At 42.0% G+C, this 16,686-nt stretch overlaps 1 protein-coding gene across 5 annotated transcripts in view; it reads left to right on the forward strand.

Annotated features, from left to right (window-relative positions):
• ddx31 (DEAD (Asp-Glu-Ala-Asp) box polypeptide 31) overlaps positions 1 to 16,686 on the forward strand; it is a 67,294-nt gene that overhangs the window by 48,363 nt on the left and 2,245 nt on the right. The gene's annotated exons all lie outside the window — the stretch shown is intronic.

The raw sequence follows: 16,686 nt of genomic DNA on the forward strand, positions 1-16,686 counted from the left end.
TCTTTTGAGACCCACCAAGTGTGGTACTCACCAAACTCCGATTTACTATTAGGAAAGTTTGATTATCTTTGCTGTTCTTCGTCAGAATGCACTCCCAGGACATCTACTTCAATAACAAATGTTGGTTTGGTTCCAAATAATCCATAGTTATATCCAAATAGCGGAGTTTTGTTCGTGCGTTCAAAACACTATCCAAAGGGTAAAGAAGGGTACCGCGCGAGCGCATTTCGTGAAAAAATGTCTAAATATTCCATTACCGTACTTCGAAGCATGTCAAACGCTGTTTAAAATCCATTTTTATGCTATTTTTCTCGTAAAAAAGCGATAATATTCCGACCGGGAGTCGTTGTTTTCGTTCAAAGAGAGAGAAAGTAAACATGGTGTCGGCTCGTGCACGCGCCTCCAGTCTCATTGTCCTCTGATCGACCATTATCCAAATGCGCTACTGTTTTTCAGCCAGGGCCTGCAAAGCCACCATTCATCGTTCTGGCGCCTTCTGAGAGCCTATGGGAGCGTTAGAAAATGTCACGTTATGCCAGAGATCCCCTGTTTTGGTTAGAGATGATCAAGAAGGCCAAGAAAAAGTCAGAGAGAGCGCTTCCTGTTTGGAATCTTCTCAGGTTTTGGCCTGCCAACAGAACTCATATGGCAGGCCAAAACCTGAGAAGATTCCAAACAGGAAGTGCCCTGTCTGACAATTTGTTGTCCTTCTGTTGCATCTCTATCGACATTACAGCATCTGTGCTGTAACGTGACACTTTCTAAGGCTTCCATTGGCTCTCTAAAGCCGCCAGAAAGTGGAATGGGGTGTCTGCTGTCTCTGGGCAAAGTACAGGAGCAGAGTTTGTAAGTGGTCAGCCTGGGGACAGTGAAACTGGAGATGCGCGTTCACGAGACTTCTCCATTGTTTTCTTTCAGTCTTTGAATGAATACAACGTTGCCCGGTTGGAATATTATCGCTATTTTACGAGAACAATAGCATAAAAATTGATTTTCAACAGCGTTTGACATGCTTCTAAGTACGGTAATGGAATATTTTGACATTTTTTCACGAAATGCGCTCGCACGGTACCCTTCGGATAGTGACCTGAACGCACGAACAAAACGGAGGTATTTGGATATAACTATGGATTATTTGGAACCAAAACAACATTTGTTGTTGAAGTAGAAGTCCTGGGAGTGCATTCTGACGAAGAACAGCAAAGTTAATCCAATTTTTCTAATAGTAATTCTGAGTTTAGGTTGTCCCAAACTTGGTGGGTGTCAAATTAGCTAGCCGTGATGGCCGGGCTATGTACTCAGAATATTGCAAAATGTGCTTTCGCCGAAAAGTTATTTTAAAATCGGACATAGCGATTGCATAAAGGAGTTCTGTATCTATAATTCTTAAAATAATTATGTATTTTGTCAACGTTTATCATGAGTAATTTAGTAAATTCACCGGAAGTTTTCGGTGTGTATGCTAGTTCAGAACATCACATGCTAATGTAAAAAGCTGTTTTTTGATATAAATATGAACTTGATTGAACAAAACATGCATGTATTGTATAACATAATGTCCTAGGAGTGTCATCTGATGATCATCAAAGGTTAGTGCTGCATTTAGCTGTGGTTTGGGTTTATGTGACATACACTGCTCAAAAAAATAAAGGGAACACTTAAACAACACAATGTAACTCCAAGTCAATCACACTACTGTGAAATCAAACTGTCCACTTAGGAAGCAACACTGATTGACAATAAATTTCACATGCTGTTGTGCAAATGGAATAGACAACAGGTGGAAATTATAGGCAATTAGCAAGACACCCCCAATAAAGGAGTGGTTCTGCAGGTGGTGACCACAGACCACTTCTCAGTTCCTATGCTTCCTGGCTGATGTTTTGGTCACTTTTGAATGCTGGCAGTGCTTTCACTCTAGTGGTATCATGAGACGAAGTCTACAACCCACACAAGTGGCTCAGGTAGTGCAGCTCATCCAGGATGTCACATCAATGCGAGCTGTGGCAAGAAGATTTGCTGTGTCTGTCAGCGTAGTGTCCAGAGCATGGAGGCGCTACCAGGAGACAGGCCAGTACATCAGGAGACGTGGAGGAGGCCGTAGGAGGGCAACAACCCAGCAGCAGGACCGCTACCTCCGCCTTTGTGCAAGGAGGAGCAGGAGGAGCACTGCCAGAGCCCTGCAAAATGACCTCCAGCAGGCCACAAATGTGCATGTGTCTGCTCAAACGGTCAGAAACAGACTCCATGAGGGTGGTATGAGGGCCCGACGTCCACAGGTGGGGGTTGTGCTTACAGCCCAACACCGTGCAGGACGTTTGGCATTTGCCAGAGAACACCAAGATTGGCAAATTCGCCACTGGCGCCCTGTGCTCTTCACAGATGAAAGCAGGTTCACACTGAGCACATGTGACAGACGTGACAGAGTCTGGAGACGACGTGGAGAACGTTCTGCTGCCTGCAACATCCTCCAGCATGACTGGTTTGGCGGTGGGTCAGTCATGGTGTGGGGTGGCATTTCTTTGGGGGGCCGCACAGCCCTCCATGTGCTCTCCAGAGGTAGCCTGACTGCCATTAGGTACCGAGATGAGATCCTCAGACCCCTTGTGAGACCATATGCTGGTGCGGTTGGCCCTGGGTTCCTCCTAATGCAAGACAATGCTAGACCTCCTGTGGCTGGAGTGTGTCAGCAGTTCCTGCAAGAGGAAGGCATTGATGCTATGGACTGGCCCGCCCGTTCTCCAGACCGGAATCCAATTGAGCACATCTGGGACATCATGTCTCGCTCCATCCACCAACGCCACGTTGCACCGCAGACTGTCCAGGAGTTGGCGGATGCTTTAGTCCAGGTCTGGGAGGAGATCCCTCAGGAGACCATCCGCCACCTCATTAGGAGCATGCCCAGGCGTTGTAGGGAGGTCATACAGGCACGTGGAGGCCACACACACTACTGAGCCTCATTTTGATTTGTTTTAAGGACATTACATCAAAGTTGGATCAGCCTGTAGTGTGGTTTTCCACTTTAATTTTGAGTGTGACTCCAAATCCAGACCTCCATGGGTTGATAAATTGGATTTCCATTGATTATTTTTCTGATTTTGTTGTCAGCACATTCAACTATGTAAAGAAAGAAGTATTTAATAAGATTATTTCATTCATTCAGATCTAGGATGTGTTATTTTAGTGTTCCCTTTATTTTTTAAAGACAAGACTCTCCTTTATCTAACCACACTGTCCGATTTCAAAAAGGCTTTACAACGAAAGCAAAACATTAGATTATGTCAGGAGAGTACCCAGCCAGAAATAATCAGACACCCATTTTTCAAGCTAGCATATAATGTCACAAAAACCAAAACCACAGCTAAATGCAGCACTAACCTTTGATGATCTTCATCAGATGACACTCCTAGGACATTATGTTATGCAATACATGCATGTTTTTTTCAATGAAGTTCATATTTATATCAAAAACCAGCTTTTTACATTAGCATGTGACGTTCAGAACTAGCATACCCACCGCAAACTTCCGGTGAATTTACTAAATTACTCACGATAAACGTTCACAAAAAACATAACAATTATTTTAAGAATTATAGATACAGAACTCCTTTATGCAATCGCTATGTCCGATTTTAAAATAGCTTTTCGTTGAAAGCACATTTTGCAATATTCTGAGTAGATAGCCCGGCCATCATGGCTAGCTATTTTGACACCCACCAAGTTTGGCACTCACCAAACTCAGATTTACTATAAGAAAAATTGGATTACCTTTGCTGTTCTTCGTCAGAATGCACTCCCAGGACTTCTACTTCAACAACAAATGTTGGTTTGTTTCAAAATAATCCATAGTTATATCCAAATAGCTGCGTTTGTTCTTGCGTTCAAGACACTATCCAAAGGGTGACGCGTCGGCGCGTATCGGGACAAAACATTTCTAAATATTCCATTACCGTACTTCGAAGCATGTCAAACGCTGTTTAAAATCCATTTTTATGTGATTTTTCTCGTAAAATAGCGATAATATTCCGACCGGGCGATGTTGTTTTCGTTCAAAGACTGAAAATGTAAAATGGACTCTTCACGTGCACGCGTGCACTCGTCCGTTTCATTGTTCTCAGATCGACCACTATCCAAATGCGCGACTGTTTTTCAGCCAGGGACTGCAGAGTCATCATTCAACGTTCTGGCGCCTTCTGAGAGCCTATGGGAGTCTTAGAAAATGTCACGTTACAGCAGAGATCCTCTGTTTTCGATAAAGAGGCTATAGAAGGTGAAGAAATGGTCAGAGAGGGCACTTCCTTTTTAGAATCTTCTCAGGTTTTGGCCTGCCATATGAGTTCTGTTATACTCACAGACACCATTCAAACAGTTTTAGAAACTTTAGGGTGTTTTTCTATCCAAATCAAACAATTATATGCATATTCTAGTTTCTGGGCAGGAGTAATAACCAGATTAAATCGGGTACGTTTTTTTATCCGGCCGTGAAAATACTGCCCCCTATCCTAAACAGGTTAAGTAAGCACAACAAAGCGTGCATTCGCCAATTCATTCAAGGCATTGGCTTGCTTTTATAGAGCAAAGGGGGTACCGCTATACGATACAGAAGCAATGTGCTGAGGCACCGGTTGGTCGAGGTAATTAAGATAATATGTACAGTGGGGGGAAAAAGTATTTGATCCCCTGATGATTTTGTACGTTTGCCCACTGACGAAGAAAGGATCAGTCTATAATTTTAATGGTAGGTTTATTTGAACAGTGAGAGACAGAATAACAACAAAAATATCCAGAAAAACGCATGTCAGAAATGTTTTAAATTGATATGCATTTTAATGAGGGAAATAAGTATTTCACCCCCTCAATCAGAAAGATTTCTGGCTCCCAAGTGTCTTTTATACAGGTAACGAGCTGAGATTAGGAGCACACTCTTAAAGGGAGTGCTCCTAACCACAGCTTGTTACCTGTATAAAAGACACCTGTCCACAGAAGCAATCAATCAATCAGATTCCAAACTCTCCGCCAAGACCAAAGAGCTCTCCAAGGATGTCAAGGACAAGATTGTAGGCCTACACAAGGATGGAATGGGCTACAAGACCATCGCCAAGCAGCTTGGTGAGAAGGTGACAACATTTGGTGCGATTATTCGCAAATGGTAGAAACACAAAAGAACTGTCAATATCCCTCGGCCTGGGGCTCCATGCAAGATCTCACCTCGTGGAGCTGCAATGATCATGAGAACGGTGAGGAATCAGCCCAGAACTACATGGGAGGGTCTTGTCAATGATCTCAAGGCAGCTGGGACCATTGTCACCAAGAAAACAATTGGTAACACACTACGCGGTGAAGGACTGAAATCCTGCAGCGCCCGCAAGGTCCCCCTGCTCAAGAATACATATACATGCCCGTCTGAAGTTTGCCAATGAACATCTGAATGACTCAGAGGACAAATGGTGAAAGTGTTGTGGTCAGATGAGACCAAAATGGAGCTCTTTGACATCAACTCAACTCGCCGTGTTTGGAGGAGGAGGAATGCTGCCTATGACCCTAAGAACACAATCTCCACCGTCAAACATGGAGGTGGAAACATTATGCTTTGGGGGTGTTTTTCTGCTAAGGGGACAGGACAACTTCACCGCATCAAAGTGATGATGGAATGGGCCATGTACCGTCAAATCTTGGGTAAGAACCTCCTTCCCTCAGCCAGGGCATTGAAAATGGGTCGTGGATGGGTATTCCAGCATGTCAATGACCCAAAACACACGGCCAAGGCAACAAAGGAGTGGCTCAAGAAGAAGCACATTAAGGTCCTGGAGTGGCCTAGCCAATCTCCAGACCTTAATCCCATAGAAAATCTGTGGAGGGAGCTGAAGGTTCGAGTTGCCAAACGTCAGCCTCGAAACCTTAAATGACTTGGAGAAGATCTGCAAAGAGGAGTGGGACAAAATCCCTCCTGAGATGTGTGCAAACCTGGTGGCCAACTACAACAAACGTCTGACCTCTGATTGCCAACAAGGGTTTTGCCACCAAGAGTACTAAGTCATGTCAAATACTTATTTCCCTCGTTAAAATGCAAATCATTTTATAACATTTTTGCCATGCTTTTTTCTGGATTTTTTTTGTTATTCTGTCTCTCACTGTTAAAATGAACCTACCATTAAAATTATAGACTGATAATTTCTTTGTAATTGGGCAAACGTACAAAATCAGCAGGGGATCAAATACTTTTTCCCCCCACTGTACATGTAGGTAGAGTTAAGTGACTTAAGCATAGATAATAACAGAGTATCAGCAGTGTAAAATAGTGGGGGGGGGGGGGGGGGGGGGGGGGCAAGTCAAGCTGGCCCATGGACCAACTCGCCTTGTAACCTTGTAATAAAGTATACTTGAATTCACAAGTTACGTAATCTAAGAAATATGTTTGAGCGAATATTTCCACGACATCTCCTTCCTATATGCTGTCTCGTCATTGTTGGTGATCAGGCCCACCACTGTTGTGTCATCGGCAAACTTGATGGTGTTGGAGTCATGCCTGGCCATGCAGTCATGAGTGAAAGGAGTACAGGAGGGGACTGAGCACGCACCCCTGAGGGGCCCCCATGTTGAGGATCAGCGTAGTGGATGTTTTGTTCCTTACCATCTGGGGGCAGCCCGTCAGGAAGTCCAGGATCCAGTTGCAGAGGCAGGTGTTTAGTCCCAGGGTCCTTAGCTTAGTGATGAGCTTTGAGGGCACTATGGTGTTGGAACGCTGAGCTGTAGTCAATGAATAGCATTCTCACATAGGTGTTCCTTTTGTCCAGGTGGGAAAGGGCAGTATTGAGTGCAATAGAGATCGCATCTGTGGATCTGTTGGGGCGGTATGCAAATTGGAGTGGGTCTAGGGTTTCTGGGATAATGGTGTTGATGTGACGCATGACCAGCCTTTCAAAGCACTTCGATATACGTGCTTATAGTTTGTCCAATTTATTATTCAACGATTGTACGTTGGCCATTTGTACCGATGACAACAGCAGATTAGCAACTCATCGGCGTATCCTCACAAGGCACCCCGATCTCTTTCCATGATATCTTTTCTGTCTCTTTCTCCTGTGAATTACGGGGATGAGGACCTGTTCAGGTGTCTGGAGTAAATCCCTCTCGTCCAACTCATTAAAGATAAATTCTTCGTCCAGTTCAAGGTGACTAATCGCTGTTCTGATGTCCAGAAGCTCTTTTCGATCGGATGAGATGGTAGCAGCAACATTATTTACAAAATAAGTGACTAACAATGTGAATAACTAAATAAAATAGCACGGTTGTTGAAGAGCCCATAAAACGGCAGCCAATATTCTCCTGCTCCATCTGTCCCATTTTATATAGACTTATTTAGAAAAATTAAACGATGAAGGGGGGCATGACTTTAAAAATGGCAGACTAATAATATTTTTAAATTCACAAACAGTCCAAATGACTGTTCTAGTGTTAATGACCTCACTGGCTGCTGTCCTTTTTAACAGCTAGGCTAATTATCGGCCATGGCCCCTAATGAATAAAGCCTGCGCGAAACAGTACCGGACACTCCTCTACAGTTTTACTATGCTCACAGACACACACTTACACAGCGACACTCACTGTTTTAACACCAGCCTAGACATCATCCATATGGCCTGTCTGATGGTTGGCTCAGCTTTGAATGTTACCACTGCTCTCATGTTCACACACACCCACAGTCTTACTGATTTGATAACAGCTGTTGGCTCTTTCTAACAGACTCGCTCGTTCTCCTAGTGTCTCTCTCAGGACCCCTCTGGCCCTATATAGTGCACTAGTTTGACCAGAGCCCTATGGGCCCTGGTGAAAATTAGTGAACTGTATAGGGAATAGGGTGCCATTTTTGGAAAGCATCCTGGGACAGTGTTTTTTTGGTTCTCCGGCCACCTGTCAGTAGAGACTTCATTACAGGTGTATGTATGGCTGCGGTGTTACACTGTCCTTGTCCAGGCAGGTCCTTTCTCTAATTGCTTGAATTGTCCAGCAACAAACATACAAACACATCATACACATACACAAAGCCTTCTCAGAGGCACATCTCACACACACTCCCTACTCCCTCTGGTGTAAACTCTAGCTAGACTTCACACAGCCAAGGGTGTTAAGAATACATGGAGACCACCTTTAATTGTTTACTTACATTGCTGTCTCTGGTGGTGAGGCTGAGGTTGCACTTGGACTTGCCTGAGGGGGTTATTTTGGCCCTTGTGCATACGATGTTCTTTGTCCTTTGGAAACAGACGGACGGCAAACATTTAAACAAACGAGCTGACTATAAAATGGCAGTATATTTAGACTGTGCCTCATATCCTACATTCCTTATCTCTCCAGTTATTGTGTATGTTATTTGGTCCAACTTTCTGAATTGTTTGAATTAACATTTTGAAAAAGTAGGTAGTTGATTTTATGTATTGTTTAAGAGCCATAACTGAAAAGGAATTGGTTACAACTTTCATTACAATTTCAAAGAAACTGATCTATAAAATGGTAGTGGCATGTAGTTGAGGCGGGTTGATGTATTTCAATGACAATCGTCTGTGAGGGGGAGGGGCGAAGGCATGCATATGCGCTGGGGTGGGTTTGAGGGGGGGATTCTCCGCTAAGTGTTGAACTTTTGACGGATGCCAGATCCGGCAGTGCGAGTGATGCATTCTGTGTGTAGATTAATCTCTCATTGACAGACTATGTAAACATAAATGGTACCGTAGATCTCATGATACAATGGGATGCATGAGATAACGAGCAGCATTATTTCCTTTGATTTAGACAAATCACGATTTCACAGGTGCGTCTTTCACATTTCGGGAGGGGACATTTGGTCCATAGATAGTTTGTTACGTTGTCAGCTAACCATATGTGTGCTTCCATGGGGCAGAAGTCAGTGTATTGTTGTGATTCTGGATGGCCAGATTGTTATCAAGAATGACGAACTCCCATGTGGGGAATCGTAAGTGGCTTGTTTCATCATGTTATTGATTTCATATCTTGTTTCGAGGTGTTTTGACGGACTTCATGTTAATGCTAATATGGGTCAAATTCGCTAGCTAACTAATAACTGTAACGATGTATTTTAGAGACATGCTCATTGTGCAAATGTATGTTTTCAATAAATATTGGAGATGAAATATAGCTTACATTTTGTTAACAATCTAAGCCATCCTTGTCTGTTTTTCCCCATAGTTGCGCACACCTCGATTTTGTTGCTAAACAAACAACCCGTTTAACTTGCAAAGAGAGAGGAGCTCTTTGTTCTGGTTCCGATCCTCATTCTAGCTCTACTCATAGCATTTATGGTTAACCGAGATTTGTGTAGATATATGCTCTTCAGTCATTCAGGCTCCCCATTCATATGTCCTCCAGTAGGGGTCCCTATAGAGCACACTATAGCTGCAGATCAATAATCCTGTTACTGGAAGGCAGGCTCCTCTGGGGTGATCAGTGTCACTTGGGTGTTTGCTACAGCCTACTGTGCTCCGTGGGTCCTAAATGTCCCTCTGGGCTGGAGTTGGGCTGGGCAGCCCGGGGCAGGCTCCAGCTCCAGGGGTTATTGATTAGATAAAGACACAGGCTGGTGTTACATGGTCCCCCTGCTGCGATGTGACATGGCAGTTATCGCTGGTCAATAGAGATCCTCTCCTATACACACAACAGTCAGTCGCTCTTTTCTCTGGTGCTGCTCTCCCTCCTTGTGAAGATAGGTTATTAGTACTCACCACAGCCAGAGATGTGTCTGTTCTCCTGTAGTGACGTCTTTGGGCTAGCTGAGGCTTGTTTGGGAAGACGTAGTAGTATGTTCAGGATGAATTTGATATATATTTTTTAAGTTAGAAATATATATATTTTTTGATATCCGAAACATACAATATACTTGCAGTGAAGCCGCTCAACAACTACATTATACAAGTCATCCAACAGACTCCCATTCAGAGCGACACACAGAAGCATCCAGGGTCAATGCCCTGCTCAAGGGCACGTTGGCAGATCTCCCACCAGGCAAAAAAACGTGACCCGAACCCTCCAAGATCCCCCACACAGTTCCCCAACAGCTGTCCCTCAAACATTCGAGACCCCTCCCACCCCCCCAAGAAGAAATTTTTAAATACAAATAATTCCATTCCCCACCCTCAAGAACCCCCAATTCACCAACAACCAAGAGAATTAACTAAAATGAAGAAGACAGAAGAAAACAGCGAACAACAATGCAAAAAAAAAAAAATCAATTCAAAACAAAGGACATCAAGGACAGCTCAAATCATAACAGCAGTGCCAGCTGTTTATGTTTGTATGCATGTCTGGCACTATTACATGCATGTGTCTGTTCTTGTATGCGTTTATTTGAATGAGAGTTTATGTATATGCCAGGGGCAGAAATCCCGGGGGGACACGACCCCCCCCCCCCCATTATGGGAAAAATATGATTTGTCCCCCCCAATATATCACTGAAACATAACTATGTAATTTAAATAATATTAATAATACGCAATGAAAGCAATTGTGCTGATTATAGACACTGCCAGTTCCTTAGTTGGCAAGGTAACAGAGGGGTCGTGTCTACTGTCTGAAAGGCACTCAATGAACGTAACTGACGTGATGTTCATCCAGTCAATCGCGCACACACACTAGCTAAGTATGCAGAGCTAGCGTGCAAATATTAACTATTAAGCTAGCTAGTACCTATTCCATTTATGTGGCGTCGTCAAAGATGGAATCTTTGCTATCGTCAATTTATTCCAAGATCAGCACGCAGATGATGTAAGTTAGTGCTTCAAAGTCCCAGTGATAAGGTTAGCGATAAACTGAAGTCCAAACTGAACAGAACTACACTCTCTTCTACCATTGTCTTAAATATATTTAATGGTCTCGTTGCAAAAGCTAAATTGTCGCAAGGGAACTTTTATTTATTTATTTTATTTCACCTTTATTTAACCCGGGTAGCAAAGATTATAGCAAACACCACTGAAACTGAATTGGTGCTCGCTAGCTTTGCAAATTCAGCTATTGTTGGAAGCCAGCCAATATGAAACAAACTATTAAAATTACAAAAGGTTGCAGCATATGTTGTGTAAATGGTGAACTCATACAGCTGTCTACTCTTGTCATTTTAATCCGTTTCACATTTTCTAGCTACCTTTTAGATCGAAGCCCAAATAGAATGATTGAAGATGATAGAAGCCCATCTCATACTGTAAATAACCTACACACTGTGTGTGTAGCTAGCCAGCCAGCCAGGTAGAAAAATGGCAGAAAAATAAAAGACGGACATCAGAGTATTTTTCAATACACCAAAACGCATAGTAAGAACCCTAGTAGCCTAATATCTCAAAGACTAGTTGATAAAATGTTCATAAGAAAGAAATGAAATTCTAATGGAAATGTTGCACAATGATGTCATTAGGCAGAGCAGGCAACATATGGCACACAGACATGCAGAGACAGGGAGTCTCAGGTAAGTTTGTTGAGTCTTTGTTTGGCAACATTATGAAAGGTTCTCAATTTTTTTGACTTGTAAAATAGGAACATAATTGGAAAATGCCATGGATACCCCCACTCTCAACTTCAACTGGTGACTGAACTAAGATTTGTTAAAGGCAATGGTATTGCTGTTGTGATTAGTTGTGTAGTTTTGGGTACCGGTAGTTAGGAGTACAGCAAACACCTTATTTCTTTGGTTCCTCAATATACATTTACCATATTACAATGTAGGCTATGTGTTACAGCACTACTTTTGGTGTCCCCCTCAGCAAATTGCTCTTGAGAAAATTTCATGTAATTGTCCCCTCCAAAGTTGATATCAGATTTTCGCCCCTGGTATATGCATGTGTACAAACACCTGCAGGGCATCAGCCTCAGGCAAACTGCATTAGTTGTAAAAACCCTGCCCCTCAGTGTCATTCAAACACACTTTTCATAGTTTTTTTCTTCAACTTATCTTTGACCATCATTCTATCTCCCGCACAGCAACTCCACTCCTACTTGTCTCCAATTCCACATCCCAACCCTCCGCTTCCCTCAGCCCACCCCATCTATCTCTGCTGGCCACCCTCTTCGGGTTTCTACGCAGCACATATCTTTCAACTATGCTGTGATGTTTAACGTACAATTTCAATCCATCTAATCAAATAGAATCCACAGATTGCGAGTTGAAGATAAATACTTTTACTAAGAGTATTTGTATACTGGTAATTGACTGACTCGGTCTCTCCAGATCTCCTAACAGTACTATTTCTATGCATTTATGCTATGCATTTTCAGCCATTCCTGAACCTGAAACCAGAAACAGGCTACCAGAGGGCAATACCAAAATAAATGGTCTATTGATTCTGTATCCTCACAACAAAATCTGCAGAGCTTTGATGATTTTATGCCCCAAATATTCAACATTTTGTTGGTGGCAAGAATTCTATATAATAATTTTAGATGAAAAGCACGAGGTCTTGAATCTTGCTTTGTTTTATATATCAACTCATACCTGTACCTCATTCCTGTACCATGGAATATCAAAAATCTCTTCCCACTATTTTGCAATCTGTATGGCACAGTTTTCAACATCCTGGTTTTCAAATGAAACTGGTATACTTTCCTATTTACCCTTTTCAAACATATTTCCCATAAATACAGGCATTTTATCAACCAGCACATTTTGAGTTCAGCCATAATATTTGTTGTAGTATTTCAAGGGGATAAAATTGAAATTGTAGCCATACTTGTTTGAAAAAGAGAGATACTTTGAAAAAAGTATGATTTTCAATTAATACATTTTGAAAAATTAGTCGATTTAATCGGTACCGGCTTTTTTTGGTCCTCCAATAATCGGTATCGGCGTTGGAAAATCATAATCGTCGACCTCTAGTACTTAACCCTGTTATAGTCTCCTACCGTAACGATATGATCATTTGTTGCCTGTAAGTTCAATAAATTGGTATAAATGTTTTCGAACAAGTGTTGATCATCCTGATTTGGACCATATAGATTAATGAGCCAAATCTCTTTTTCGTCCACTTATATTTTTATGAGGATCCACCTTCCTTGCGAATCATTCCTGACTATTTGCACATTGAGATGAACATTTTTGTTAATATCATCACACCTTTTGAGTTCCTTTGTCCATGACAGAAAATGATTTCACCACCCCATTCCTTTTTCCACGCAACTTCATCTAAGGATGTAGAGTGAGTTTCCTGTAAACAGTATATGTTATATTCCTTTTCTTTTAGCCATGTAAAGACTGATCTTTTTTAATAATCTGCTAAACCGTTACAATTATAACTGGCTATACTTATTTCACCCCTTACCGTAACTAAATACTATTCTCCGTCTAAATTTACCATAATTAGTGCTTGTAAAGTTACTGCCATCAGAGGTATGATGACGGTCAAAACTAGAGCTTTCAAATGTCTGATATTTAGAATTCAAGAAATAGGTTCTAGCAATATTTGTTTTATTCCCTTGCCTGTGAGCCAATGCCACAGATGTTAGGAAATTGAGACAAGATATTGTGTGTAGTAAATCTGAGTAGGTTGATGTGTATGATATTGGGTGTGATTTAGTGAGAGTGTGTACGATGTCTGTATAGGAGTAAGACTGTGTGTTGTCCAAATAAAAAATAACTGCCAATTTGCATGGTTGAGTGTCAATGTGTCTAACATGTAGTGCGTATAGCCTTAATATTCATAATTGTAATCCATATCGTATCACCGTCATAGTTGCATCATAATTACCTTTAACATCATTGTAAAACACATCCCAGCATTTCCATAGCAATTGACGTTTCACATGATCATGAGACCTTGAATTACTCATTACAGTACAAATGTATTCCGTACAATGTTATTATTCCCCCATGCCCCTATTTTGATATCTTCCCCTTGCTTTTTGTAAACATATATAAACTTGTAGACAAATACATAAAAAGGATAGACAAACAATAAACATATTCAATTATAAAACAGTTCTCGACAATAGAGAGGGAGAGAAGAAAGTGAAGAGAGCACGATCAGGTGTGTGTATAAGTCCGTATGTGTCAACGAGCAATTGAGTACGTACAGTTGAAGTCAGAAGTTTACATATACCTTAGCCAAATTCATTTAAACTCAGTTTTTCACAATTTCTGACAATCCTAGTAAAAAATCCCTGTTTTTGGTCAGTTTAGATCACCACTTCATTTTAAGAATGGGAAATGTCAGAAAAATATTTAACGAAGCAAGTCAGTTATTTTTTTTCATCATGTTCCCAGTGGGTCAGAAGTTTACATACACTCAATTCGTATTTGGTAGCATTGCCTTTTAATTGTTTAACTTGGGTCAAACGTTTTGGGTAGCCTTCCACAAGCTTCCCACAATAACTTGGGTGAATTTTGTCCCATTCCTCCTGACAGAGCTGGTGTAACTGAGTCAGGTTTGTAGGCCTCCTTGCTCGCACAGGCTTTTTCAGTTCTGCCCACAAATGTTCTATAGGATTGAGGTCAGGGCTTTGTGATGGCCACTCCAATACCTTGCCTTTGTTGTCCTTAAGCTATTTTGGAAGTATGCTTGGGGTCATTGTCCATTTGGAAGACCCATTTGCGACTAAGCTTTAACTTCCTGACTGATGTCTTGAGATGTTGCTTCAATATATCCACATCATTTTTGTTCCTCATGATGTCATCTATTTTGTGAAGTGCACCAGTCCCTCCTGCAGAAAAGCACCCCCCACAACATGATGCTGCCACCCCCGTGCTTCACGGTTTTGATGGTGTTCTTCGGCTTGCAAGCATCCCCCTTTTTCCTCCAAACATAACGATGGTCATTATGGCCAAACAGTTCTATTTTTGTTTCATCAGACCAGAGGATGATCTTTGTCCCCATGTGCATTTGCAAATCGTAGTCTGACTTTTTTATGGCGGTTTTGGAGCAGTGGCTTCTTCCTTGCTGAGCGGCCTTTCAGGTTATGTCGATATAGGACTTGTTTTACTGTGGATATAGCTACTTTTGTACATGTTTACTCCAGCATCTTCACAAGGTCCTTTGCTGCTGTTCTGGGATTGATTTGCACTTTTCGCACCAAAGTACGTTCATCTCTAGGAGACAGAACGCGTCTCCTTCCTGAGCGGTATGATGGCTGTGTGGTCCCATGGTGTTTGTACTTGCGTTTGTATACAGGCGTATACAATTGCTCCCAAGGATGAACCAGACTTGTGGAGGTCTACAATTTCTAATCTGAGGTCTTGGCTGATTTCTTTTGATTTTCCCATGATGTCAAGCAAAGAGGCACTGAGCTTGAATGTAGGCCTTGAAATGCATCCACAGGTACACCTCCAATTGACTCAAATGATGTCAATTAGCCTATCAGAAGACTTGCCAGAACTATAGTTTGTTAACAAGAAATGCGTGGATTGGTTGTAAAACGAGTAATAACTCCAACCTAAGTGTATGTAAACTTCAGACTTCCACTTCATAATGTTCAGATATTTTTACAGTTCCCATACTTTCTTTTTTTCGTAACCTGAAGTCCCTGTAGAATTTAGTACAGCCATTGTGTTATGGAGCTGTCTCGGAACAGCTTGCCATCTATAAAGAGTTTGTCCACAATGACAAAGGCACGCTTACCCTTCTCCCTTTGTTGCCTTTGTACCTGATACAGTCTCTTACGACGTTCGTTTATCTCCCTTGGAAATTGGTCGTTGAGATTGAATTTGGTGCCTTTAAGCTCCCTTCCCCTGCTTTTGATCCTTTTGTTGGTAGTGTTCAAATTTTGCGATCGGTTGGGGACCCTTGGTTTTGTCGCTCTGAGCTCCAAGTCTGTGTACTCGGTGGAAAGCCACCTTGTCTACAGTCTCTATAGGAAGTTTCAAGGCGGATTGCATGAATTCTCTGATTGCGCCCTCTGGATTATTGGATGCCTCCTCAGGAATCCCAGAAAAAAATTGATTTTCACGCATGCTACGACTTTGTATGTCTAATAGTGACTCCCTCATCACCCTGTTTTCCCTGAGTAGACAATCCATGTTGGAATCATGGATTTTTACTTTGGCAGTGAGTGCCTTGTTTTCTCCTTGGAGCGTGAGAATTTCATTCTGGCTAAACTCCAACTCCCCCTCAGCCCTGCTACCTCCTTACACAACTTTTCCAGTGTTGCATGGATTCCAGCCAGAGCACTTGCCTCTACTTCAACGGTAAGTAAATCATCCGTGTCTGTAGATGAATCTGTTTTACTTTTTTTGTCGTGTTAAAGTTATTTTGTGAGGTAGTCGGATCTTTCCATGATGGAGTATGTTGTTCCTCCATAGCGTAAAGCTGTTGGTTCTCGTCGATTTCCCTCAGGATCTCCTTAGTATCCAGATTGGCTCTTTACTGGAACTAGTTGTTTTACAAAAAGATAACAATGAGTCTTTCACACGACAACGACAGGTGTCTGTAGTACAGCCAGCTAGCACTCGCGGAATCCACACAAAAAAATGGAACACAAACTTGCAGACCCAGCCGTAAAAGCTAACCGCGTCGTGGAATCCTTAGCAACAAAACTTTAGTTCTGATTTAAAATCGATTTAATGAAACCATTTTAATATAAACAACAAACCAAGTGTAGACAGTACAATGTTCTGTTGTGCGCTCTGATGACGTATATCCGGCTCTGAAGTTGAGATTTGAGTGTTAATGTTTTACCAATTGGTATATTAGGGACCGC

This window comes from Salmo trutta, chromosome 29 (assembly GCF_901001165.1).
Source record: "Salmo trutta chromosome 29, fSalTru1.1, whole genome shotgun sequence".
In the NCBI taxonomy this organism is placed as follows: Eukaryota; Metazoa; Chordata; class Actinopteri; order Salmoniformes; family Salmonidae; genus Salmo; species Salmo trutta.